The following is a 26,370-nucleotide window of genomic DNA, read 5'->3' on the forward strand; positions in this document are numbered from 1 at the left end:
ATGACTCCCAGTCAGCTAGGCGACAACAATTTACAACAGGCGACCGGGGTATGTTCTTTGCCTTGTTAGTTATTTGGATTTAGTTTCTAACTTGCTCCTATCCGTTTGCAGAATTGGGTGGAACAGATTGCCATCAGCAACCGCCTAGCCAAACTGGAGGACGAGCTGAAAAATCTCAAAGCCGCGGGAGATAGCAAACAGTCAACGACCGCTCTGGAGAAGGCCAAAAAGCTACTGGAAGCCGAACGGGGTAAGTCCTCCGGCTTGTCGAGCGAAGTGGCTCGACTTGAGGCTTTGGTCAAGCAGCGGGACAAGGAGATAAAGACCGCGACCACCCGGAAGCGCAAAGACATCGCCGACATGGACATGATGAAGGTGGAGAACCGGGGTCTAGAACAGCGGGTAAAGGACTTGGACACCTTGCTGAAGACTGAACGGGAGGGTCGCTCGGCCGATCAGGTTAAAGCGGAAGGGGCTTTGAAAGATCTCCAGGCGGCCCTTGACGCTTCCGGAGCCACTCTTAAAGAATATCTAGATGGGGAGCCCGGTCGGTTGGCGGAAGCGCGCAAAGCGTTCGTCCGCTCGGATGAATTTGGCGAAAAGTTCAGCGACAAGCTGTCCTTAACTTTCGAAGAGGTGATCAAAGTGGCAGTCGAATATCTGAAAACCAAGGGCCACATACCAACCGAGCTGTCGATCCCCCCGGAAGATCTGGCGGTCATGATGGGCTCCATCCCTAATTCTCTCTTTAATTTTGATGATAGTGAATGAAGGGTTTGTGAACTTTCTTTAAGTGTTTGCTGTCTTTTGTAAGCTTGCCGTTCGGGGTGACTATTATTATAAATTTTGTCTGTCCGCCGTTCGGCGTAAATGAATTTTCTCTTTTGTTATTTGTTTGTTCGACCAGCATCCCATCCTTAACTTTTTGCGCCGGTCCTAATTTTCTCGCGCTAAGTGCGTTTTTTAAATGAGCCGCTCGGCCCCACGCTTTCTTTATTCTTGCCTTATCGGCAGACCTGAGCAGGACCTTGCAGAAAGTTATCCTTCCGGAGGATTTATAGACTCCGGTTGCTCACCTTTTAACGTCGAATTTTACCGTCAGCGCCTGACGACCTTCCGCTCGGCGGGTTTATAGACGCCGGCTCGTCTCTCGATTTTTAACATCGGAGCTCGACGGTCTTCACTCCGATGGTCTTCCGCTCGGAGGGTTTATAGACGCCGGCTCGTCTCTCGATTTTTAACGTCGGAGCTCGACGGTCTTCCGCCGAGGTTTATACTCTCGATTTTTAACGTCGGAGCTCGACGGTCTTCCGCCGGAGGGTTTATAGACGCCGGCTCGTCTCTCGATTTTAACGTCGAAGCTTCCGGTCTTCCGCTCGGAGGGTTTATAGACGCCGGCTCATCTCTCGATTTTTAACGTCGGAGCTCGACGGTCTTCCGCTCGGAGGGTTTATAGACGCCGGCTCGTCTCTCGATTTTTAACGTCGGAGCTCGACGGTCTTCGCTCGGAGGGTTTATAGACGCCGGCTCGTCTCTCGATTTTTAACGTCGGAGCTCGACGACCTTTAAGGCTAACTTTAACCCCGCCGTTCGGCGAAACCATGCGTCATCCTTAATCGTTTTTTGCTTCCTGCATTACAAATACATAGGCGACCAAAGTACATGAGAAATTACATTAGCGCACCTCTCATCCCGCTCGGTACGGCTGGAGATGATTGGCGCTCCATGGTCGATCTAGCTGCCGCCCGTCTGCATCCTCCAAATAATAAGCACCTGAACGGAGCTTTTCGATGATTTTAAAGGGGTCCGCCCAAGGAGCTTCCAGCTTGCCAACGTCGCCGACCGGCTTTACTTTCTTCCAGACAAGGTCGCCGACCTGAAATGATCTGGGGATTACACGCCGATTGTAGTTTTGCTTCATTCGTTGACGGTACGCCATTAGCCGGACGGACGCCTTGGCTCGCTCCTCATCAACCAAATCCAGCTCCATGTTCCTCCGCTCGGTATTACCCTCATCATAATTCTGGATCCGGACGGACTCGACACCGACTTCGACAGGAATCACCGCTTCGCCGCCGTATACCAGATGGAAAGGCGTGACGCCCGTTCCTTCCTTTGGAGTCGTTCGGATGGCCCATAGTGTTGGACCCCGTGGTAGTTTTGATGTGATCAACCAAGTTAGTTAGGTCCTGCTATGTTTGATCCCTGTGTCTGAGTGTGCAGGAGCTTAGGAACACAGGAAGTCGAGCGGAAGACGTAGCTAGCAAGAAGGACGGCACGGGAAGGGAGCCGACGGGCTCGGTGCGTCCGAAGGACGAGAGAGCTGCAGAAGAGTACTCCGGTGGGCGTGAAGAGCGTGCGCGGCGTTCGAGGGACGTTAAGCCGGGACGGAAGGCTGCTCGAGGAGAAGGCCGGGAATTGGGTTCGGGTGAGCCATATTCCGGTTGGCCGCAATCACCCAAAAGAACGGAGCTTCGGAAGCCAAAGCGAAGAAGAAAAGGAGTCAAAAGAGGCTTGAAAATACTGTAGCAGAAAGTTACTGTAGCAGAAGTTACTGTAGCTTGAAGGCGCCTTAAACAAGCTTTAAGGCGCCTTCAACAGTCTGTTTTGACTGTTTGCGCTGCGGATAAAGTTTTATCCGCTGACCGAGCTGGAGGCGCCTTAAACCTTGTTGGAGGCGCCTTGGACCCTCGGGATAGACTTTCCAGGAGCTATAAAAAGGCCCCTGGAGCTAGGAATTGATATATACAACTTTGACAATCAACTCTGTACTTAATTCCTAGCAATAGTTCTGAGCCGTTAGTGTGTAAAAGGCTTCTCCGCTTTCAGCAAAGGAGATTCTTCTAGTGCGTTTTTTCATCGCCCTGGATTAACAACCTCCTTGGTTGTAACCAGGTTAATTGCGGAGTTTCTTTTTACTTCTGTTAATTTAATTGTTATTATTTTACTATTGCTTTTCTGAGTTGACATCCGAGGAGGGTATTTTTATTTTGTGTTTTCAGCAATTCACCCCCCTCTTGCCGGCCTCCGCTGCACCAACAATTGGTATCAGAGCCAGACTGCTCAGAAGGACTAACCGCCGACTGACACACAACGATCAAAACGATGGCCGGAGACAGTGACTACCCACCTGCATTCGAGGGGGAGTTTGCTTCATGGAAGCAAAAGATGGAGGTATACCTTAACTCTGATTTTTCTATTTATCTAATAATGAAATCTGGTTATGAAGCACCAAAGAAAGCAAACGGAGAAGAGCTCGAGAAATACCTCTGGAACGAGAAGCAACGTGACGAGTTTATGGCAAATGCACGAGCTGAATTTCATCTTCTAACCACAATACCAAATGAAGATCTCGACAAAGTCGGAGAGTACAATAGCGCAAAAGAACTTTGGGAAAAGTTCTTAAAACTCCACGAAGAACAAATTGAAGTTGAATCCGACTCCTCGATGGACACTGATCCGACGTCAGAAGAGTCTGAAACTGAGGTAAGTGCCGAGACAAAACCAGTAACCGAACTCCAACTTGAAGACCTAGAATGCTCATCACAAATGAGCATCGATGAAGGGGGAGAAACATCAGAAGACGAAAACAACTCGACAGGAGAAGAATCAACCACCAACAAGGTAAGTCAGGTATGGTCTCCACCTCCTGGCAAATTAATTGCTTCAATTGAAATATTGCTGAAAGGTTTTCGTGAATTACAAATTATTTCGTCGAAAGAATATTTTAAATTAAAAACTGAAAAACTATTAAAGAATATTGAGTTAAAAGACACAATTTGTCAATTAAAAGATTTTGACAAACTAACAATAGAAAATGTACAATTTTTTGCATGCTCAATATTTTTTGCCATAATTCTAAAAAACTATGAATTAAGAACTTATGAGAAGTTAAAATGGAAATTTAAAAATCATAATATCTGATCTTAGTTGAAATATTAAACTTAGCGCTTTCAGAGAAGAAAATTAAACAGTAAATTTCTTTATAAAGCTTTGTCAAGGAAGTGGTTGTTGCTCCAATAACCAAGAAGGCCTAGTGCCTCGCCACGACCTGGAAGCTGAAATATTGAAATGAAAGGTTTAATTAACTTTCTGAAAAAGTATTTTAAAATTAGAATTAAATAATGCTTTGAAAGTTTAATCAAACATTTTTGAAAATTTTGTTTATAAATTCATTTTTAGAAATATTTTTTCTTGAAAAATTCTAAAGACTTAATTTACTTTTTGACTTGATTTTTTTTTGGAAAATCCTCAAATATGATCTCCCGCCTCAGTTTTTTTTGTTTATAAAATAGTTTTGCTTTTTGACTTAATTCTAAAAGTTCATTTACTTGGATTTTTTCAAAAAGTCTTTTAACTTAGAATTTTTTTTTAAAAGTTCCCTCTAATTAGGACCCCATTTTTGTTGTGATCAAAGGGGGAGAGAAAAATACAAGTTTAGGGGGAGTTAGAAAATTTTAAAATTTCTGTTATTATTTTTATAAAAAGTGTTGCAATTTTACGAATTGCAAAAATTATGCTTAACTTGTTAGTTTAGTAATTTTTTCTTTAAAATTACTCTTTATGTCTATTTTAACCCTAACTTGAACTTGGGTTGATGCACATCAAAAAGGGGGAGATTGTTGGACCCCGTGGTAGTTTTGATGTGATCAACCAAGTTAGTTAGGTCCTGCTGTGTTTGATCCCTATGTCTGAGTGTGCAGGAGCTTAGGAACATAGGAAGTCGAGCGGAAGACGCAGCTAGCGAGAAGGACGGTACGGGAAGGGAGCCGACGGGCTTGGTGCGTCTGAAGGATGAGAGAGCTGCGGAAGAGTACTCCGGTGGGCGTGAAGAGTGTGTGCGGCGTTCAAGGGACGTTAAGCCGGGACGGAAGGCTGCTCGAGGAGAAGGCCGAGAATTGGGTTCGGGTGAGCCCTATTCCGGTTGGTCGCAATCACCCAAAAGAACGGAGCTTCGGAAGCCAAAGCGAAGAAGAAAAGAAGTCAAAAGAGGCTGAAAATTACTGTAGCAGAAGTTACTGTAACTTGAAGGCACCTTAAACAAGCTTGAAGGCGCCTTAAACAAGCTTGAAGGCGCCTTCAAGCCTGTTCAAGGTGCCTTCAAGCCTGTTCAAGGTGCCTTCAAGCCTGTTCAAGGCGCCTTCAACAGTCTGTTTTAACCGTTTGCGCTGCGGATAAAGTTTTATCCGCTGACCGAGCTGGAGGTGCCTTAAACCTTGTTGGAGGCGCCTTGGACCCTCGGGATAGACTTTCCAGGAGCTATAAAAAGGCCCCTGGAGCTAGGAATTGATATATACAACTTTGACAATCAACTCTGTACTTAATTCCTAGCAATAGTTTGAGCCGTTAGTGTGTAAAAGACTTCTCCGCCTTCAGCAAAGGAGATTCTTCTAGTGCACTTTTTCATCGCCCTGGATTAACAACCTCCTTGGTTGTAATCAGGTTAATTGCGGAGTTTCTTTTTTACTTCTGTTAATTTAATTGTTATTATTTTACTATTGCTTTTCTGAGTTGAAATCCGAGGAGGGTATTTTTATTTTGTGTTTTCAGCAATTCACCCCCCTCTTGCCGGCCTCCGCTGCACCAACACATAGGACGCCTGGCACTTCATCCACCCAACTTCCTCCCAAATGGTCGAGCCGAGCGCGCAGAACGCGAAGAATTTCCCGATTGGTTACTTCAGCTTGACCATTGCTTTGGGGGTATGCTACGGACGTGAAGTGTTGCTCAATGCCATAACTTTTACACCAATCTTCGAGCAACTTTCCAGTGAATTGCCGTCCGTTGTCGGAAACCAGTCGGCAAGGGATGCCGAACCGAAAGATGATGTGCTGCCAAATAAACTTCTTGACCATTTGCTCGGTGATCTTGGCTAGCGGCTCGGCCTCCACCCACTTGGAAAAATAATCGACCGCTACCAATAGAAATTTCCGTTGCCCAGTTGCCATGGGAAATGGACCCACAATGTCCATTCCCCATTAGTCGAACGGACAGGACACAGTAGCTGCTCTCATTTCTTCCGTCGGTCGGTGTGAGAAGTTATGATACCTTTGGCAAGAAAGGCACGTCGACATGGTCCGAACGACGTCTGCTTGTAAGGTTGGTCAGAAGTATCCGGCCAGCAGGATCTTTTTAGCCAGCGATCGTCCGCCCGGATGCCCTCCGCATGATCCTTGATGTACTTCTTGGAGGATGTACGCCGAGTCTTCCGAGCTCACGCATTTCAACAGTGGGCGAGAGAAGGCCTTCTTGTATAATTGATCTCCAATGAGTGCGAACCGGCCGGCTTTCCTTCTTAACAGCTGGGCTTCATCCCGATCGGACGGTGTGGCGCCCGAGCGCAAAAACTCCATGATGGGTGTCCTCTAATCGCTCGGAAACGTGAGGCCCTCCATCCGGTCGACGTGCGCCACCAAAGATACTTGTTCAATTGGCTGCTGGATGGCGACCGACGTTATTGAGCTTGCAAGTTTGGCTAACTCATCGTCCGCCTGGTTCTTTGTTAGGGGTATCTTTTGGATAATAACCTCTCTGAAGTCAGCCTTGAGTTTTTCAAAGGCTTCGGCATAGAGTTTGAGCCGAGCGTTGTTAATCTCAAAGGTACCTGTGAGCTGCTGAGCGGCCAACTGAGAGTCACCGGGCGGCCTGTAAGCCAGCTATAAGGGCTTCATACTCTGTCTCATTATTCGTAGCTCTATAATCAAGCCAGACGGATAGATGCATCTTCTCTTCTTGGGGAGACAGCAATAATACACCAATACCGCTTCCGAGCCGAGTGGACGATCCGTCCACAAATATCTTCCACATGGCTTCGGGCTCTGGCCTTTGTACTTCGGTGATAAAATCCGCCAAGGACTGCGCTTTTATCGCCGAACGGGGCTGGTATTGAATGTCGAATTCGCCCAACTCTGTCGTCCATTTGATGAGCCGTCCGGACGCTTCTGGATTCAACAGCACTCTTCCCAATGGACTATTCGTCCGGACGATGATGGTATGAGCCAAGAAATAGGGACGGAGGCGCCGAGCAGCGAGGACCAAAGCAAAAGCCAGCTTCTCGAGCCCGGTGTAGCGAGATTCAGCATCTTTTAAAATATGGCTCAGAAAATATACAGACTCTTCTCCACTCGCTCTCACTAGTGCCGAGCCGACTGCTTGCTCGGTTGAAGACAAGTAGATACAAAGCGGCTCGCCCGCAGCTGGCTTGGCTAGTACCAGGAGAGAGTTTAAATATGTCTTCAGATCTTCGAAAGCCCGATCGCATTCTTCATCCCAGTGAAACTTAGCGGCTTTGCGCAAGATTTTGAAGAAAGGTAGGCTCCGGTTGGCGGTTTTAGAGATGAACCTGGACAGAGCAATTATCCGACCGGTCAAGCGCTGCACTTCCCTCAGATTTCTGGGAGGCGGCATCTCTTGTAGAGCTTTCACCTTGCTAGGATTTGCTTCGATACCCCGCTCGGTCACTATGTAACCCAAGAAACGCCCGCCTTTTGCTCCGAACAGGCACTTCTGAGGGTTCAGCTTAACTCCGTATTTCCACAGTGTTCAGAAAGTCTCCTCCATGTCTTCTAAGAGATCAGCCGCTCGGACGGACTTGATGAGAATGTCGTCCGCGTATACTTTCAGATTTCGTCCGATCTACTCTTTGAATACTTTGTTCATCAAGCACTGATAAGTGGCTCCCGCGTTCTTCAGTCCGAACGGCATTACATTATAACAGTAGGTGTCGTCGGCTGTAACGAAACTGACTTTTTCTTGATCTTCTGGGGCGAGCGGCACTTGATGATAGCCTTGATAAGCGTCGAGCATACATATCAGCTCGCAGCCCGCGGTGGAGTCCACCAGTTGATCGATCCGCGGCAGAGGATAAAAGTCTTTCGGGCAAGCTTTGTTGAGATCCCGAAAATCTATGCACTGCGGCTTGGATACTAATACTACGTTCGCCAGCCAGCTCGGGAACTGTACCTCGCGTATATGGCCGGCCTCCAGAAGCTTCTCAACCTCCGCCCGGATGATGACATTCTGCTCGGTGCTGAAATCCCTTTTTCTCTGCTTCACCGGCCGAGCGTCCGGTCGGACATGTAGCTTGTGTTGCGCTATGCTCGACGAAATCCCGGGCAGCTCATGCGTCGACCAGACGAAGACATCACAGTTTCTCTGGAGGCATTTGATCACTTCCTCTTTCTGGTTGGCCTCCAGATCGGACGCAATGAAGGTCATGGCCTCCGATTGGGTCGGGTGAATCTGCACTTCCTCTTTTTCTTCATAAATCAAAGAGGGTGGCTTTTCAGTGATAGCGTTTACCTCGATCTGGGGCGTCTTCCGAGCGGAATTGGCTTCTGCTCGGACCATCTCGACGTAGCATCGCCGAGCTGTTAGTTGATCTCCCCGTACTTCTCCCACTTTGTCCTCCACGGGGAACTTGATCTTCTGGTGGAAGGTGGAGACGGCCGCTCGGAACTCGCTGAGCACCGGTCATCCCAAAATAACGTTGTATGATGAGGGAGAGTCGACCACCACGAAGTTTACCGTCCGCGTCCTTCTGAGCGGCTCCTCTCCCAATGAGATAGCCAGTCGGATCTGTCCGACCGGCTGAACTTCGTTGCCCGTAAACCCGTAGAGGGGGGTCGTCATGGGCAGTAGCTCGGCTCGATCAATTTGTAGTTAGTCGAAGGCTTTTTTGAATATGATATTGACCGAGCTCCCTGTGTCAATAAAAACGCGGTGGATAGTGTAATTGACTATTACCACTTTAATGAGGAGAGCGTCGTCATGCGGCACTTCGACTCCTTCCAAATCTCTGGGCCCGAAGCTTATCTCGGGGCCGCTCGCCCTTTCCTGACTGTAGCCGACTGCATGGATAAAGAGCTGCCTGACGCTAGCCTTCCTTGCTCGGTTAGAGTCGCCTCCGGTCGGACCACCAGCTATGATGTTGATTTCACCTCGGGAAGTGTTGTTTCTATTCTCTTCTTCCCGAGCGGACGGTCTGGACCGCTCCCTGGACATCCGAGAATTGTCTTCACGCCTAAGAGTATGCTGTCGTTCAGGAGTCCGTCTCTGTCGGCGATCAGATATAGTCCGATCGGCTCCGTGAGTTCTCTGTCGCCTGTCGGACGATGGTGATCGACGGCCACCACTCCGGGGAACGGGATGGGCGATCAGGGGAAGACTCCGACAATCTCTGGTATTGTGCGTGTCCGTCCGGTGGAATGAACAGAACATGGGGGTCCACTTCATTTTGGCTTGGGCCGCTCGGCTGCAACTTTTTGGACATGGGACCTAGCATGGGGGGAGCGGATTGCTTCGGACCTCGGTCCTCTTGGCGGCTGATGAGCAGTGTGCGGCTTCCGCTCGGCCAGAGGAGCCCGCTCGGTTGGAGTTTCCTTTCTTCGGGCAGCTTGGGCTTCCTCCACATTGATGTATTCGTTGGCCCGATGCAGCATATGATCGTAGTCTCGTGACGGTTTCCGAACGAGCGAGCGGAAGAAGTCCCCGTCCACGAGGCCTTGTGTAAATGCGTTCATCATTATTTCTGAGGTGACTATTGGAATGTCCATGGCCACCTAGTTGAACCGCTGGATATAAGCTCTGAGCGGCTCTCTTGGCTCTTGCTTGATGGCAAACAAGCTGACACTCGTCTTCTGATAACGCCGACTGCTAGCAAAGTGGTGGAGGAAGGCCGTACGGAAGTCTTTGAAGCTTGTGATGGATCCGTCCGGCAACCTCCGAAACCACCGTTGAGCCGATCCCGAGAGGGTGGTAAGAAAAACTCGACACTTAACCCCGTCTGTGTATTGATGAAGGGTAGCGGTATTGTCGAACTTACCCAAATGATCATTCGGATCGGTGGTCCCATTGTATTCACCGATTGCCGGAGGCAAGGGCGGAGCCACGTTGATGATTGGTGGGGCAACTGCCCCACCTCAATATTTTGTAAATGTCCATAGATATTATAGAATTACAATTTTGCCCCAGCAAAAAAAAAAAAACTAGGGCACGCAAGTTGCAACCCTCGCTGCCCTCTCCCTGCGCGACTGTGTGCCACGGCTGCCTGTGCTCCCTGAGACGAGACGACCCCCTAATCCCTATCCATCTTCATCGACGGCGACTCTGAGATTTTCTTCGCCCTCCTTTTCTTCCTCTGCTCCGATTCTCTAATCTCTAGTCTCTACCCTCCGCCGACTACGTAGCTTCTCCAAGTAGAACCTCATCGACGACTCGACAAGGCTCTCTTTTACGGTGTCGACAGTCGGCTTCCCTCCGCCTTGTCCCCGCCGCCACTCGTTGGATTCGACGATGCTACTGTGCTTGCCGGTGGCGGTGGAGTCCACCCCGTGTTGGATGTCATTCCCTAATTTCCACTGCTTTGTCTGTCGGATTCAAGACTTCGAGGACAGCTGGTATCTTCCCCAATTTCACTTATTACTGGTTGCAAGTTGGAATCCATTCCCTGATTTCTCTTATTATTTAGTAATTTTGGATTTTTGGTTGATTAAATATTATTGGCCTTGCATTATCCCAAACATACTTCATAAATAGTTTGCAATAAATTCACAGAGGAAATCAAAGCATCAGTAAGTCAAGCATTACATCTATTTGGACACTTTGCTATGTTTGTAGAATAAAGATGCCAAGTGTGTTTAAATAACATGAGTGAATTGTATATCATGATTCAAAGTTATACCTTCACTCCAATTATCTGTAGAATGAACTGGTGCTGTTTATTACTACAAGGCAGAAATAATTTTCGTCTTTGTGCTCTATTGTGGCAAGACTGTAGGACCGTTAGATTCGATAGAGGGGGGGGGTGAATATCGATTCGAAAACTTAGAGTATAAATGCAGCGGAAAAGTAAAATAGACACAAATGTTTTTTACTTCGTTCGGAGCCTGTGACGACTCCTACTTTTAGGCCCGTGGTCCTTGACCACTTTCGTTGGAAAATCACTAACAAGTCGAAATATGATTACAGAATGAATACAGGAAATGCTAGTGAAAATAAGGCAATACCGACAAGGAAATTAAATAAAAACCGAAGGAGCACTTTGTCGGAGCGTTGTTGGCGTCGCACTGAACGTCGAGCAGCAAGACCAGCAGCAGAAGAGTTCTCAGATTAATTGTTGTTGAAGCTCCTGTCTGGGGCTTCTTTTATATGCTATTCCGGGCGCCTGGATCCCTTCTGGGCGCCTGGAATGTGACGTAGCTGCACAAACCATGATGCTCCACGTGGTGACGACTCGGCTGGATATAATTTGCCTTCCGGGCGCCCGGATCCCTTCCGGGCGCCCGGACCACCTTGTTCCAGAAAACTCCCTTTTCCTGCAAAACAAAATTAGTCCGAGGCAATATATAACCTGCAACATAGATTTTTAGCACATTTTATAATAGTATGAATTAGTGCAAGTTAGTATGACTTAGATTCCGTCTTTCCGAGACCGGAATCTAGTCACGATCTCGACTTAGATATCCGAAATGGATCTAAGCCGGATCGACGCCTAATGTTCCCTTCCCGGGATCGCGTCCTCACAGTCACTCCCTTCCAGTGACTTACCTTACTTACCTGCCAGACGTCCGGTCAGCCCGTCGACCCGTCTGGACTTCTCGCCAAGCGTCCGGTCAGCCCGTCGACCTAGCTGGACTTCTCGCCAAGCGTCCGGTCAGCCCGTCGACTCGCTTGGACTTCTCGCCAGCTATCCGGTCAGCCCGTCGACCTAGCTGGACTTCTCCTGCACACCTGATCAAGGTGTCAGACAACAACAAAACTAACTTAACCTATTTGTCATTCATCAAAACCTGGGTTAAATCGTTAGTGCTAACCGCACCAACAATCTCCTCCTTTTTGATGGAATGACAACCTGGTTAAGTTAGTGAAAACATATGCAGGAAACAACATGCATTTATGTGGTTTTAAAGTTTAGTTTGTATTTTCAAATTGGTTTAGCTAACTTAACCACCTAACCCTCCCCCTTTGGCATTAATCAAAAATAAGCAAGGGTTAACAATCATTGTGTAGAGTTACTAAAAAAAGTAATCAAATTTTGAAACATATCTAAGTTTTGGTTCAAAATTGAAAGATAAAAGTGCAAATTTTAACACCAAGTTCAAAAAATAGTCAAGTTGACTTGGCGAAGACAAGTTGAATTTTGAAAAGTATAAATTTAAAGTTAATCAAGTTTAACTTTTCAAGCGTGTAAAAAAATTTTCAAATTAGGTTTTTCAAATTCATGTTTAAGTAACATTTACTTTTAAAAAAAAAAAAAATTCAACTTCGATTTTTCAAAACAAAGCAAAAATTAAACAAGTAAGAATAATTTTTCAGGAAGTAAAATTTTTGCCAAAATAAATTTTTAAGGCTAATTTGATAAAAGCTAAGTTTGGAAAGTTGAATTTTCAAGCATATGTTACAAAACTGAATAAGTTTAAATTTGCAATATTCAACTTTTAAAATCAGGTTTAAAAATTAGGTGGGATTAAACTTAGTTAAATTTAACTTTTTGAAAAACTGGTGTTTTTTTTTAAAAATAAGTTAGTTTTAAAAAAAACATTTTTTAAACATACAAAGTTAATTTCTCCCCCTGAACTTGATACTTAAAGTTAACCAGCTGTCTAACCAATTAGGTACTAACTAACTATCAGAAGATAGTAGCTTTCACTTGGTTAGTCAGATTAAGTTGATTATAAGCAGTCAGTGTTTGAATTGACTGATGAACTTTAATCTGATTAATATCTTAGTTGTATTTAACGTCCAGACTTATGCTGATGCACTGAAATAAGCATCTTAAGTCCAGACAGTTGGCCTATGCATCTCACCCCTTTCTATGTTTGGCAAACACAAGCAAGGTAAGCCTAAGGTGTTGGTGAGATGCTCAAAAACTAGTCCTATGGGTACATGCTTTCTAGGGATTCAAAACTAGTCTAAGGCCAAAGCTGTTTTTGAAAATCTAAAAATGGTAAGTTTTGAAAACATACAGTTTTAACTTATAAGTTGAAAAAACATTATTTTTTTAAAAAAATCCTAGTCTATTAGGCACATCCCTAATTTTCGCCGTAAGTTGCTAAATTCACTTTCAGGGAGTGGTTTTGTAAAAATGTCAGCTAAATTTGATTTGGACTCAACGTACTTGAGTTCAATATCACCTTTAGTAACATGATCCCTGATGAAGTGATGCCTAATTTCAATATGTTTGGTTCTTGAATGATGCACAGGATTCTTGGTTAAGTTAATTGAACTTATATTGTCAATTAATACTTTTACATTTGTGATATTTAAGTTGAAATCTTTTAGAGTATGCATCATCCATAATAATTGTGCAACACATTCGCCTATAGCTATGTATTCTGACTCAGTTGTAGATAGAGCAACACAATGTTGCTTTCTACTAAACCAGCTAACAAGTGATGAACCTAATAATTGGCATCCACCACTTGTGCTTTTACGGTCTAATTTGCATCCAGCATAATCTGAGTCAGAATACCCTATTAGTTCAAAATTATTTGTCCTAGGATACCAGATTCCTACATTTGTTGTTCCTTTAAGATATCTAAAATTCTTTTAACTTGTGTCAAATGGGATTCCTTAGCACAGTTTGGTATCTCACACATACTAGCAAATAAAATATCGTGACTGCGATTAAATCGATGGGCTACCTATTGCACTTCTATAATGTTTTAAGTCAATTGGTTTTCCATTTGGGTCATTGTCTAAGATTGTGTTTCTTGCCATAGGTGTCTTTATTTCTTTTGTATTTTCCATTCCGAATTTTTTAAGTAATTCTTTGGTGTATTTATGTTGAGAAATATAATTTCCTTCATTTGTTTGTTTGATTTGTAATCCTAAGAAATAGGTTAATTTTCCCACTATGCTCATTTCAAATTCTTTTTCCATTAGATTAATAAATTCTTCTAAAAATTCTGAATTTGTTGAGCCAAATATTATATCATCTACATATATTTGTGCAATAAATATGTCTATATTTAATGATTTAACAAACAAGGTTGGGTCAATTTGACCTTGTTTGAATCCTTTAGATGTTAAGTAAGATGTTAGCCTCTCATACCATGCCCTGGGTGCTTGTTTAAGTCCATATAGTGCTTTTTTAATTTAAAAACATAATCAGGGTGTTCTAGACTTTCAAACCCAGGAGGCTGACCTACATAAACTTCTTTTTTAATTAGTCCATTAAGAAAGACAGACTTAACATCCATTTGGTATAGTCTGAATCCCTTATGGGCTGCATAACTTAGTAACATTCTAATGGATTCTAATCTCTTGGGGCATATGTTTCATCATAGTCAAGTCCTTCAACTTGACAACTAACCTAGCCTTATTTCTAGTAATTTCCCTAGTTTCACTTAGTTTGTTTCTGAATACCCATTTTGTTTCTATTATTTTCTTATTCTTAGGTGGTGGGACTAGGTCCCAAACCTCAATACGCTCAAATTGGGCTAGTTCTTCTTGCATAGCTATAATCCAATCTGGGTCTAGTAGGGATTCATCCACAGTTTTGGGTTCAATTTTTGAAATTAATGAAATTTGACTTAGGTTTCTAAAAGATGATCTGGTTTGAACTCTTAATTCTGGGTCACCGATTATTTGATCAGTTGGGTGATTTGGGTTAACCCTTATTGTTCTAGGGGGTTGACTCTCTTGATGTTGTTCCTCTTCTTCATGACTTAGAGTTTGGTTGGTTTTTGGAACAAACTCAGGTGTTTGTGTAGGTTCTATGTCTTGTTTAGTTTCTTCAAATTTTACATTAGTAGTTTCTTCAATTTTTAAGGTAACCTTATTGTAAATTCTGTAGCCTCTACTATTTAGGGAATATCCTACAAAAATTTCATTTTCAATTTTAGAGGTGAATTTTCCTAAGTGTTCTCTTGTATTTAAGATAAAGACTGGGCACCCAAATACTTTAAAGTATTTTATATTTGGTTGTTTATTATAAAACATTTCGAAGAACGTTTTGTTATGAGTTTTATTTATTGTTGTTCTGTTCTGTACATTGCAGGCTGTACTAACGGCTTCTGCCCAAAAGTATTTAGGTAGGTTATACTCATTTAACATTGTTCTAGAAGCTTCAAGTAATGTTCTATTTTTTCTTTCTACAATTCCATTTTGTTGGGGGATTTTAGGGCATGAGAACTCATGATGGTAACCGTTTTCTAGACAAAAATTGTTAAAGTTGTGATTTTTAAATTCTCCCCCGTTGTCACTCCTAATTCTTTTAATTTTAATATCCTTTTCGTTTTCAATCTGTTTGCAGAAATTTGAAAAAATTTCAAATGTTTCATCTTTATGTTTTAAGAATTTTACCCAAGTAAACCTAGAATAATCGTCTATAATTACTAAACAATATAAGTTTCCATTTATAGATTTGACTCCATGGGAGTCAAAAAGATCTAAATGTAGAAGTTCTAAGATTGAGTTAATTTGTCGTTGATTTGTTTGTTTGTGGGTTGATTTAGTTTGTTTGCCTTGTTGACAAGCATTACATATGGTTGAATCTAAGTTAGGTAGCTTTGGTAAGCCTTTTACAAGTCCATTTAGTTTACTTATATTTCTAAAGTTGGTGTGAGACATCCTCCTATGCCATAACCAAGTTTCTTCTTTTTGTGTTAAATAACACTTTATGGAAGAAATGGTTAGGTTGATGCCATAGATGTTGTCTTTTCTAAAACCTTTTAGGCTTATGGTAGAATTATCTAGATGTTTGATTAAACACTCTGTAGATAGAAATTTGACCTTATACCTAGTATCACACAATTGACTTATACTTAGAAGATTATATTTAAAATTTTCAACAAGTAAAACATTTGTAATTATAAAGTCTAATTTTAATTCAATATTACCTATACCAATTACCTTGAGTTTGTCGTTGTTTCCAAAGGCAACTGTTCCTAGGCTTTTGTAAGTGAGTTGAGTGAACTTGGTGTGATCTCCAGTCATATGTTTGGAGCAACCACTGTCCAAAATCCAATTGGTTTCCTACAGTAAGTAGGATTTAAAGTTAGTCTTTTGAGCATGCATTATTTAAGTGTAAAATTAATTCAAGTTTAAAATTAATATTTTGAAATTAATTTTTAAGTTTAAAATTAAAATTTTGACATTAATTTTTTAAGTTTTTAAAATAGAAATTTTGAAATTAATTTTTAAGTTTTTAAGATTAAAATTTTGAAATTAATTTTTAAGTTTAAAAATAAAATTTTGAAATTAATATTTAAGTTTTAAAATTTAAAATTTTGAAAATAATTTTTAAGTTTAAAATTAAAATTTTGAAAATAATTTTTTAAGTTTGAAATTAATTTTTAAGTTTAAAAATAAAATTTTGAAATTAATTTTTTAAGTTTAAAAATTTTGAAATTAATTTTTAAGTTTAAAAATTTGATTTTGAAATTAATTTTTTAAGTTTAAAAATTTTGAAATTAATTTTTAAGTTTAAAAATAAAATTTTGAAATTAATTTTTTAAGTTTAAAAATTTTGAAATTAATTTTTAAGTTTAAAATTTTGATTTTGAAATTAATTTTTTAAGTTTAAATATTTTGAAATTAATTTTTTAAGTTTAAAAATTTTGAAATTAATTTTTTAAGTTTAAAAATTTTGAAATTAATTTTTAAGTTTAAAAATTTAATTTTGAAATTAATTTTTTAAGTTTAAAAATTTTGAAATTAATTTTTAAGTTTTGAAATTAATTTTTAAGTTTAAAAATAAAATTTTCAAATTAATTTTTTAAGTTTAAAAATTTTGAAATTAATTTTTAAGTTTAAAAATTTTGAAATTAATTTTTAAGTTTAAAAATTTTGAAATTAATTTTTTAAGTTTAAAAATTTTGAAATTAATTTTTAAGTTTAAAATTTTAATTTTGAAATTAATTTTTTAAGTTTAAAAATTTTGAAATTAATTTTTAAGTTTTAAAATTAAAATTGAAGTCTTATTCATCTCACCCGATCTATATTTTCAATCAAGGAATCCTATGATTTCGTGAGATGAAATTGGATTTTTGATTATGGAGTTTTGGTTTAATGTGTGTTAGATTCAGATTTAGTTTTGGTTTCCACAAATAGGCATTCTTCGGATAAACTTCTAAGCTTGGTGAGTCACATGGACATCATTAGAAGTAACCAACCTTTCGAGGTTTTCCGAATAGTCCTATCCACAGAACTTAGTACTAAATCTTGGTCTAACTGGTTAGGATTCATTTAAGGGTAGCTTCGGTCAGTTCCACTTGGCCAAATGCACCAGATCGAAGTCATATCTTTCTAGACATGCGATGCCCAAGCTTCCCTAACGTACTATCATCCAAAAATTTCACCAGTACCATGATTCAAGTTAAACTTGGTCTCTTTTTAACTAATCCTAATTACCCTACCGGGTTGATTAGTTACCCTGTCGGGTAAGTTAGTTTTGGAGGTGCCAGCTATTCTGGAGCCTCCCCCTAAATTATTGGCCTTTAATAAATTTTGATTTTAGGCTTGTGTCGATTCTTTTTATAGTTATGGTTAACTTGGTGATAATTTTGTTGATTTTTAAACTGTTTAGATTTTGAATTTGATTTAGGTTTGTATTTTGGATTTTGGTTTGGTTTATTCGATTTTATATAATGTATTTTTTCTTTAGGTATATAATATTGATTAAGTCCTACTTGTGTGGTTGAGCACGCTTTCGGAACCCAAGCTAGATTGGTTGATTTGTATTGGGTTATTAATGATTTGAAGGTTTTATTTGAATTCGACTTATATCCTAGTCCGGTTTTATTATAACATGCTTTTTGATTATTTAGGATTAAGTCTAAATTTTTTGATCTTGTTGTGAATTTTTCTAACATCTCCTTTAAATTGTTTATTTCATTTTTTAATGATAAATTCTCCTCCTCAAGTGTTAGATCTTGAGTTGGATTTGAATTTTTTAATTGTTCCTTGAGGTTTTGATTTTCCTCAAGAAGTAATTTGTTTTCATTTTCTATTTTAGTTAATTTACTATTTAAACAGGAGATGATTCTAAAAACTTTTGTTTAAATTAAAATATACCTCATTCGAGCCTTCAGCGAGTACGGACTCGTGGCTTGTTTCTCGGACTCGTCTTCATCTTCCGACTCATTTTCTGTTTCGACTCGCGGGCCAGTGCGAGGTGGCTCGATGTTCTGCTCTTCTTCCTCCGATTCGTCAGAGTCGTCCCACGTTGCTTTGAGGGCCTTCTTTTGGTTGGCTTTGGTTTGTCGAACTTCGTTTTGGGCATTCGTTCTTGTAGTGTCCCTTTTATTGCGTAGCAAGTCACGTTCTTTTGTTCCGAGGAGAGCCGATCTTTGAAGGTCCTTTTGCTGAAGCTCCTCTTTCTCCTGGTGAACATTTTCTTACCAAGTTCACGGTGTTCTTCGTCTTCGGAGTCTTGGTCAGATTCTTCTTCAAATTCAGGCTTGCTTTTCTTTTCTTTGGAGGAACCTGCAAATAGAGCTATACCTTTCTCGGCTCCATCATTAGTTTGTTCGTGTAATTCTAATTCACAGAAAAGCTCGTCTAATTTCAATTCAGAAAGATTCTTAGAAATTTTGTAGGCATCCACTATTGATGCCCACAAACTATTACGTGGAAAGGCGTTTAATGCGTACCTTATTAAGTCTCTGTTCTCCATCTGGTGGCCTATCGCATGAAGCTCGTTGAGGATGTCCTTGATCCTCGCGTGGAGTTGATTCGCTGTTTCTCCTTCCTGCATTTTTATATTAAAATATTTATTTAAAAGCAGGTCTCGTTTTGTTACCTTAGCGTTGCTCGTTCCCTCGTGCAGTTCGATCAACTTGTCCCATAGCTCTTTAGCGTTTTTGTGTGGACCGACTCTGTTCAGTTCTTCTTTTGTCAATCCGCACTGTAGAGTGTTGATCGCTTTATTTTCTGTTGATGCTTTTTTCTTCAGATCTGCTGTCCAGTCTTCAGGATCCACTAGATTCCCGGAGTTGTCCACTGGAATTTTGTAGGGTCTCGTAATGCTCATCCACTGGTCGAAGTCTGTTTTGAGGTAGACCTCCATGCGCTTCTTCCAGTACGGAAAGTCGTCCCCGTTGAAGAGTGGAGGTCGGACTGTGCTGAATCATTCTTGTTGGGACATTCTGTGCACAGGTAAATAACCGAAAAAATATCCCAAGACTTGGTCTTGGATTAGTAGTGCGGGAAGAGAAAAATAGTAGAAAAATCTAGATTGGTGTTGTACCAATTTAGCTCAAAAAAAATAATAAAAAAAATGATAAACCAGTTTTGAGTTTGAGTGTAAAACTGAAGACCGAAAGAAAAAAATTTCACCCCCAGTCTGATTGGTGGTTGCACCAAATCAGAGCGGTACCTGCTCTGATACCACTTGTAGGACCGTTAGATTCGATAGAGGGGGGGTGAATATCGATTCGAAAACTTAGAGTATAAACGCAGCGGAAAAGTAAAATAGACACAAATGTTTTTTACTTCGTTCGGAGACTGTGACGACTCCTACTCGAAGGCCCGTGGTCCTTGACCACTTTCGTTGGGCAATCACTAACAAGTCGAAATATGATTACAGAATAAATACAGGAAATGCTAGTGAAAATAAGGCAATACCGACAAGGAAATTAAATAAAAACCGAAGGAGCACTTTGTCGGAGCGTTGTTGGCGTCGCACTGAACGTCGAGCAGCAAGACCAGCAGCAGAAGAGTTCTCAGATTAATTGTTGTTGAAGCTCCTGTCTGGGGCTTCTTTTATATGCTGTTCCGGGCGCCTGGAATGTGACGTAGCTGCACAAACCATGATGCTCCACGTGGCGACGACTCGGCTGGATATAATTTGCCTTCCGGGCGCCCGGATCCCTTCCAGGCGCCCGGATAAAACTCCATTTTCCTGCAAAACAAAGTTAGTCCGAGGCAATATATAACCTGCAACATAGATTTTTAGCACATTTTATAATAGTATGAATTAGTGCAAGTTAGTATGACTTAGATTCCGTCTTTCCGAGACCGGAATCTAGTCACGATCTCGACTTAGATATCCGAAATGGATCTAAGCCGGATCGACGCCTAATGTTCCCTTCCCGGGAACGCGTCCTCACAGTCACTCCCTTCCAGTGACTTACCTTACTTACCTGTCAGACGTCCGGTCAGCCCGTCGACCCGTCTGGACTTCTCGCCAAGCGTCAGGTCAGCCCGTCGACCCGCTTGGACTTCTCGCTGTTGGTTGCTACTCGGAAAGCCTAGAGGTTCCACTGTACAAAAATTTTGTACAAAGGTCTGAACCTTTTCCTAGCTACCATGTGTTCTTTTAAATTAAATTTTGGATCGCCTGCGGAACTTAACACGTTTGATCCAAAACTTAATCTATTTGTTCTTTTAGGTTTTGACTTGGATCTCCTGCGGAACTTAACACGTTCGACCCAAATCACCTTAAGTTATTAATTCCATTAAATATTAATTTCCATAATTGGTTCCCAGTACTGACGTGGCGAGGCACATGGCCTTCTTGGATATGGGAGCAACCACCACCGACTAGACAAAACCTTTTATAGAAATCTAATATTTAATTTCCTAAAATAACTTTAGGTTAACCGAAAAGAACAATCAAATCACAAGAAAATATAAAACAAAAGAACACAACTTCGAAAAACATATTCGAAATACTAGAATCGTAAGCCTCTTGTATTTGGTATTATTTCCATAAATAACTAGTATGATGCGGAAAGGAAAAATACTAGTTATACCTTTTAGAAAAACCTCTTGATCTTCTATCGTATTCCTCTTCTAACCTCGGATGTTGTGTGGGAAACGATCTTCCGAGATGAGAATCACCAAGCACCTTCTTCTTCCTTGCAAGTTTCGGCCATCAAAACATCTTCTAGGATGAAGAGGTTCGGCCACCACCACCATGCTCCAAGGGATGCTAGAAACAAAGCTTTCTTTCTCTCCTTCTTCTTCTTCTTCTTCTTCTTCTCTAAACTTGATCCGGCCACCATATGAGTCTCCACAAGAAGGATGAGGTTCGGCCATCAAAGAGAAGAAAGGAGGAGAGGATGGCCGGCCACACCAAGGAAGAAAAAGAGAGAGGAAAAATAATAGAGTTCTACCATGAAGGCACCTCTACCCTCTCTTTTATAATCCTTGGCCTTGGCAAATAAGGAAATTTATATAAAAATTTCCTTAATTCTTTTGCCATTGATAAGGAAAATTTATTTAATTAAAAACAATTTTATCTCATCAATAATGTGGCCGGCCACTTTAAACCAAGCAAAGGAAATTTAATTCAATCAAGAATTAAAACTTTCCTAATTTGTTTCCGGAAATTTTATAAAAATTTCTCTAATAAATTTTCCCTTCATGATGATTAATAAAAAGGAAATTTTATAAATTAAAATCTTTCTTTTAAACATGTGGATAAAAAGAAAGTTATCTCTTAAAAATTAAAATCTCTTTTAATCTACAAATAAGGAAAGATATCAAATCTTTTCTCAATCTCTTGTAGAAACTTATAAAAGAGAATATTTAATTTTTAAACTTTCTTTTAAATCATGAACATGGTTAAAAAGGAAAGTTTTTCTTAAAATTTAAAATCCTCCTTTAATAAACAAATAAGGAAAGATTTCAAATTTTAAACTTTCTTTTAAACATGTAGATGATTTTCAAATAAGGAAAGTTTTTACCAAAAATTAAAACCATCCTTTTAAACTACAAATAAGGAAAGAGATTAATCTCTTCTCTTAATCTTTTGTAGAAAACTATAAAAGGAAATTTTTAATTTTTAAACTCTCTTTTAAAATCATGATATCCACATAAGAAATAATTTTAATAAAAAAGTCCTTTTTAATATTCTAGTGGCCGGCCACCTAAGCTTGGGACCCAAGCTTTGGCCGGCCACCTACATGGCTCATCCACTTGGTCTTGGCCGGCCCTAGCTTGGGTTCCAAGCTAGCTTGGCCGGCCCCATTGGATGGGTAAGAAGGTGGGTATGCGGTGGGTATAAATCTCTATATACTAGAGGCTACGATAGGGACCGAGAGGAGGAATTGGTTTTGGTCTCCCGATGAAATTAAGCATCCCGTGTTCGAACACACAACTTAATTTCATCAATAATAATTCATTCCACTAAAGAACTATTATTGAACTACGCACCAATCCCAAATTACATTTTGGGCTCCTTCTTATTATGAGTGTGTTAGTCTCCTGTGTTTAAGATGTCAAATGCCCACTAATTAAGCGAGTTATCGACAACTCATTTAATTAATATCTTAGTCCAAGAGTAGTACCACTCAACCTTATCGTCATGTCGGACTAAGTCCACTGCGGGTTTAACATGACAATCCTTATGAGCTCCTCTTGAGGACATTCTCAACCTAGATCACTAGGACACAGTTTCCTTCTATAATCAACAATACACACTATAAGTGATATCATTTCCCAACTTATCGGGCTTATTGATTCATCGAACTAAATCTCACCCATTGATAAATTAAAGAAATAAATATCAAATATATGTGCTTGTTATTATATTAGGATTAAGAGCACACACTTCCATAATAACTGAGGTATTTGTTTCTTTATAAAGTCAGTATAAAAGAAACGACCTCTAATGGTCCTACTCAATACACTCTAAGTGTACTAGTGTAATTATATAGTTAAGATAAACTAATACCTAATTACACTATGACCTTCCAATGGTTTGTTCCTTTCCATTATGGTCATGAGTTACTGTTTATAATTTATAAGGTACTGATAACATAATCCTCTGTGTGTGACACCACACACCATGTTATCTACAATATAAATTAATTGAACAACTACATTTATCATAAATGTAGACATTTGACCAATGTGATTCTTATTTCTAGATAAATGTTTATACCAAAAGCTAGGCTTTTAGTATACACTCTAACACTCGCCAGCTATCCGGTCAGCCCGTCGACCTAGCTGGACTTCTCGCCAAGCGTCCGGTCAGCCCGTCGACCCGCTTGGACTTCTCGCCAGCTATCCGGTCAGCCCGTCGACCTAGCTGGACTTCTCCTGCACACTTGATCAAGGTGTCAGACAACAACAAAACTAACTTAACCTATTTGTCATTCATCAAAACCTGGGTTAAATCGTTTGTGCTAACCGCACCCGCTTGGACTTCTCGCCAGCTATCCGGTCAGCCCGTCGACCTAGCTGGACTTCTCGCCAAGCGTCCGGTCAGCCCGTCGACCCGCTTGGACTTCTCGCCAGCTATCCGGTCAGCCCGTCGACCTAGCTGGACTTCTCCTGCACACTTGATCAAGGTGTCAGACAACAACAAAACTAACTTAACCTATTTGTCATTCATCAAAACCTGGGTTAAATCGTTTGTGCTAACCGCACCAACAAAGACTACTATGGTAGTTTGGTGCATATTAAAGTGTTTCAATTCACTCAACCTTCAATGGAAATGATATTAGAAGAAAAGCTTTGCTGCAAAAAATGAACATTTTTAACCAACAGTATCCATAGAATTTCTCATGTGCCATTGCCACCAATTCTTTTGGCATGGAAAAAAAAGGGCTTTTAAAAGAGAGGAGAAAGTCGATCTGATTACAATTTTCTAGTTGCCATTAAGCTGTTACTAAAGCTTCTTTTGTTGTAGGGTTACATTTAAGTTAAGTAAATTATATTAAAATTTACAAATAATTATTCATATGCCATTTTCTTTTTCTTCTTAACATTAACAGGAATGGATAAATTTCTTAAAAGAAAGTCAATGGTAAATGAAGAAACAAGTCAAAGAGAAAAAAGTAATCTAGAGTTACAACATGTTCCCTTAAAAAAATCTCGAGTTGAAATCAATTTGGATGATCTTCAATCAGATCCTGGGTTACGGGTAAAGATTTCAAACTATGATCCTAATGATCGGGAAAAAGTGAGAAGAGCTTACCTGCAGAAAGGACCTTGTCAACCTCGCAATCATAATTTTCCACAAAGAAAAATCGGTAAAGCATCAAGAAGATTTTGTCCATCTTGGTTTAATGAATTTGGAAATTGGTTAGAATATAGCATAAGTAAAGATGTTGCATTCTGTTTGTGTTGCTACTTATTCCGACCAGATTTTGGAAAACAAGTAGGTGGAGATTCATTTACTTCAGTTGGGTTTACTAATTGGAAAAAAAAGGAGATTTTTGTTAAACATGTTGGAAGTTCAAATAGCGCACATAATCAAGCTTGGCAGAAATGTGTAGATTTGATGAAAGAAAGTCAACACATTGAAGTTGCTCTTACCAGGCAAACAGAGCAAGCTCGCAATCTTTATAGAGTCAGGTTAACTGCTTCAGTTGATTGCATACGATTTTTGTTACGCCAGGGGTTAGCTTTTCGGGGGCATAATGAATCTGAAAGTTCATTTAATCAAGGTAATTTTTTTGAACTTTTGAAATTCGTTGCAGATCATAATGAAGATATAAAGAATGCAGTTTTACAAAATGCTCCGGAAAATAATCAATTAACTTCTCCTGAAATTCAAAAAGATATTGTAAATGCTGCTTGTCTTGAGACTACAAATGTCATATTGAATGAACTTGAAGATGAAGTGTTTGCCATATTAGTTGATGAATCACGCGATATATCAGATAAAGAACAAATGACTATTGCTTTACGTTATGTAAATTTGAGAGGCATTGTTGTTGAACGTTTTCTTGGGATTGTTCATGTTGGTGATACTTCTTCCCTGTCACTAAAAAAAGCGATAGAATCACTACTTTCATATTATGGATTGAGTATAGCTAGAATTAGAGGACAAGGATATGACGGTGCAAGTAATATGCGAGGAGAGTTTAACGGGCTCAAAAGTTTGATTTTGAAAGATAATCCTTTTGCATATTATGTTCATTGTTTTGCACATCAACTGCAACTTACTATTGTTGCAGTAGCAAAAAATCATCTCTAAGTTGCTTCTCTATTTAATTTGGTTGCTATTGTAGTTAAAGTAGTTGGAGGTTCATGTAAAAGACAAGATATCTTTCGAGAGAAACGAATGGCTGAAGTTAAAAAAGCACTTGGAAATGGAGAAATTTTCAGTAGTCGTGGCTTAAATCAAGAATCTGGGCTTAAAAAAGCTGGTGATACTCGTTGGGGTTCACATTATGGCACATTGATGAGTTTAATTGTGTATTTTTTCATTGTTCTTGATGTTTTAGAATATGTAGTGGAAGATGGTGCTCATTCAGAACAAAAGGCTGAAGCTGCTGGTCTTTTGAATTCTTTAGAAACATTTGATTTTGCTTTCACTTTACATTTACTGAAGAGCATTTTGGGTGTTACAAATGAACTTTCCCAGATTTTGCAGAGAAAGAATCAAGATATTGTCAATGCCATGATACAAGTTAAAATCTCAAAAAAGAGATTGCAATTGATGAGAGATAATGGTTGGGATGATTTATTGAATGAAGTAATGATGTTTTGTAATTGCCATGATATTGTAATTCCAGACATGAATGAAGTTCGTGTTCTCAAGGGCAGATCAAGACGTAAAGCTCCAGTTGTTACCAATTTACACTACTACAAGGTTAGTTTATTTTATGAAGTCTCGGATATGCAACTTCAAGAGCTTAATGATCGATTTACAGAAGTAAATACTGAATTGCTTATTTGTATGGAATGTCTTAGCCCAGAAATTTTTTTTTTCTGCTTTTGACAAGGAAAAGTTGCTTCAATTTGCTAAGTTTTATCCCGCAGATTTTTCATCAGTTGAGATTCTGGCATTAGGTAATCAGCTTGATAATTATTTTATGGATATGAACTCCAGTAAAGAGTTTGCAAATTTGAAAGGAATAGGAAGTCTTGCGAGAGAATTAGTTGAAACAAGAAGAGATATTGTATATCCATTGGTGTATAAGCTTATTAAACTTGCACTTGTGTTACCGGTGGCTACAGCAACTGTGGAAAGGGCATTTTCTGCTATGAAGATTGTGAAAAATCGACTTTGAAATCGAATGGGAGATCGGTGGCTGAATGATTGTTTGGTTACTTTTATTGAAAAAGAAGTTTTTGATACAATTGACAATGAATTAATATTACGTCGTTTTCAAAATATGTGTACTCGTAGGGAATTCTTGTAAAATATTTTGTTATGTAATTTTTGTATAATATATTGTGCTTTAAATATTTTGCTCCACTTGATATAAGGGGGCTAGCTTCGCAATTCTGGACAGAGAAAAATTTCGTGTATTGTATCTGTTAAGTCATTCAAATTTCAGATATGGCTACAAGCTTATTGTAAGGCCTTTTAATCCTACAAAAACTTTTATATTGTGGCTGCTGTTAAATACAGGAACTTAACCTTTTACTTAATTTTCCAACTGATTTTCTTTGATCTATGCAAGAAAACAACAATTGAGAGTTGCCATTTTAACTAATCATGTTATTAAGGTGCTTCCTTCT

General features: G+C 40.0%; 1 pseudogene; it reads left to right on the forward strand.

Annotated features, from left to right (window-relative positions):
- On the forward strand, nucleotides 1-26,048 carry LOC121987044 (annotated as a pseudogene).
- The last annotated feature ends 322 nt before the right edge of the window (nucleotides 26,049-26,370 follow it).

The sequence above is a fragment of the Zingiber officinale genome, chromosome 5B, assembly GCF_018446385.1.
Source record: "Zingiber officinale cultivar Zhangliang chromosome 5B, Zo_v1.1, whole genome shotgun sequence".
Classification (NCBI taxonomy): domain Eukaryota; kingdom Viridiplantae; phylum Streptophyta; class Magnoliopsida; order Zingiberales; family Zingiberaceae; genus Zingiber; species Zingiber officinale.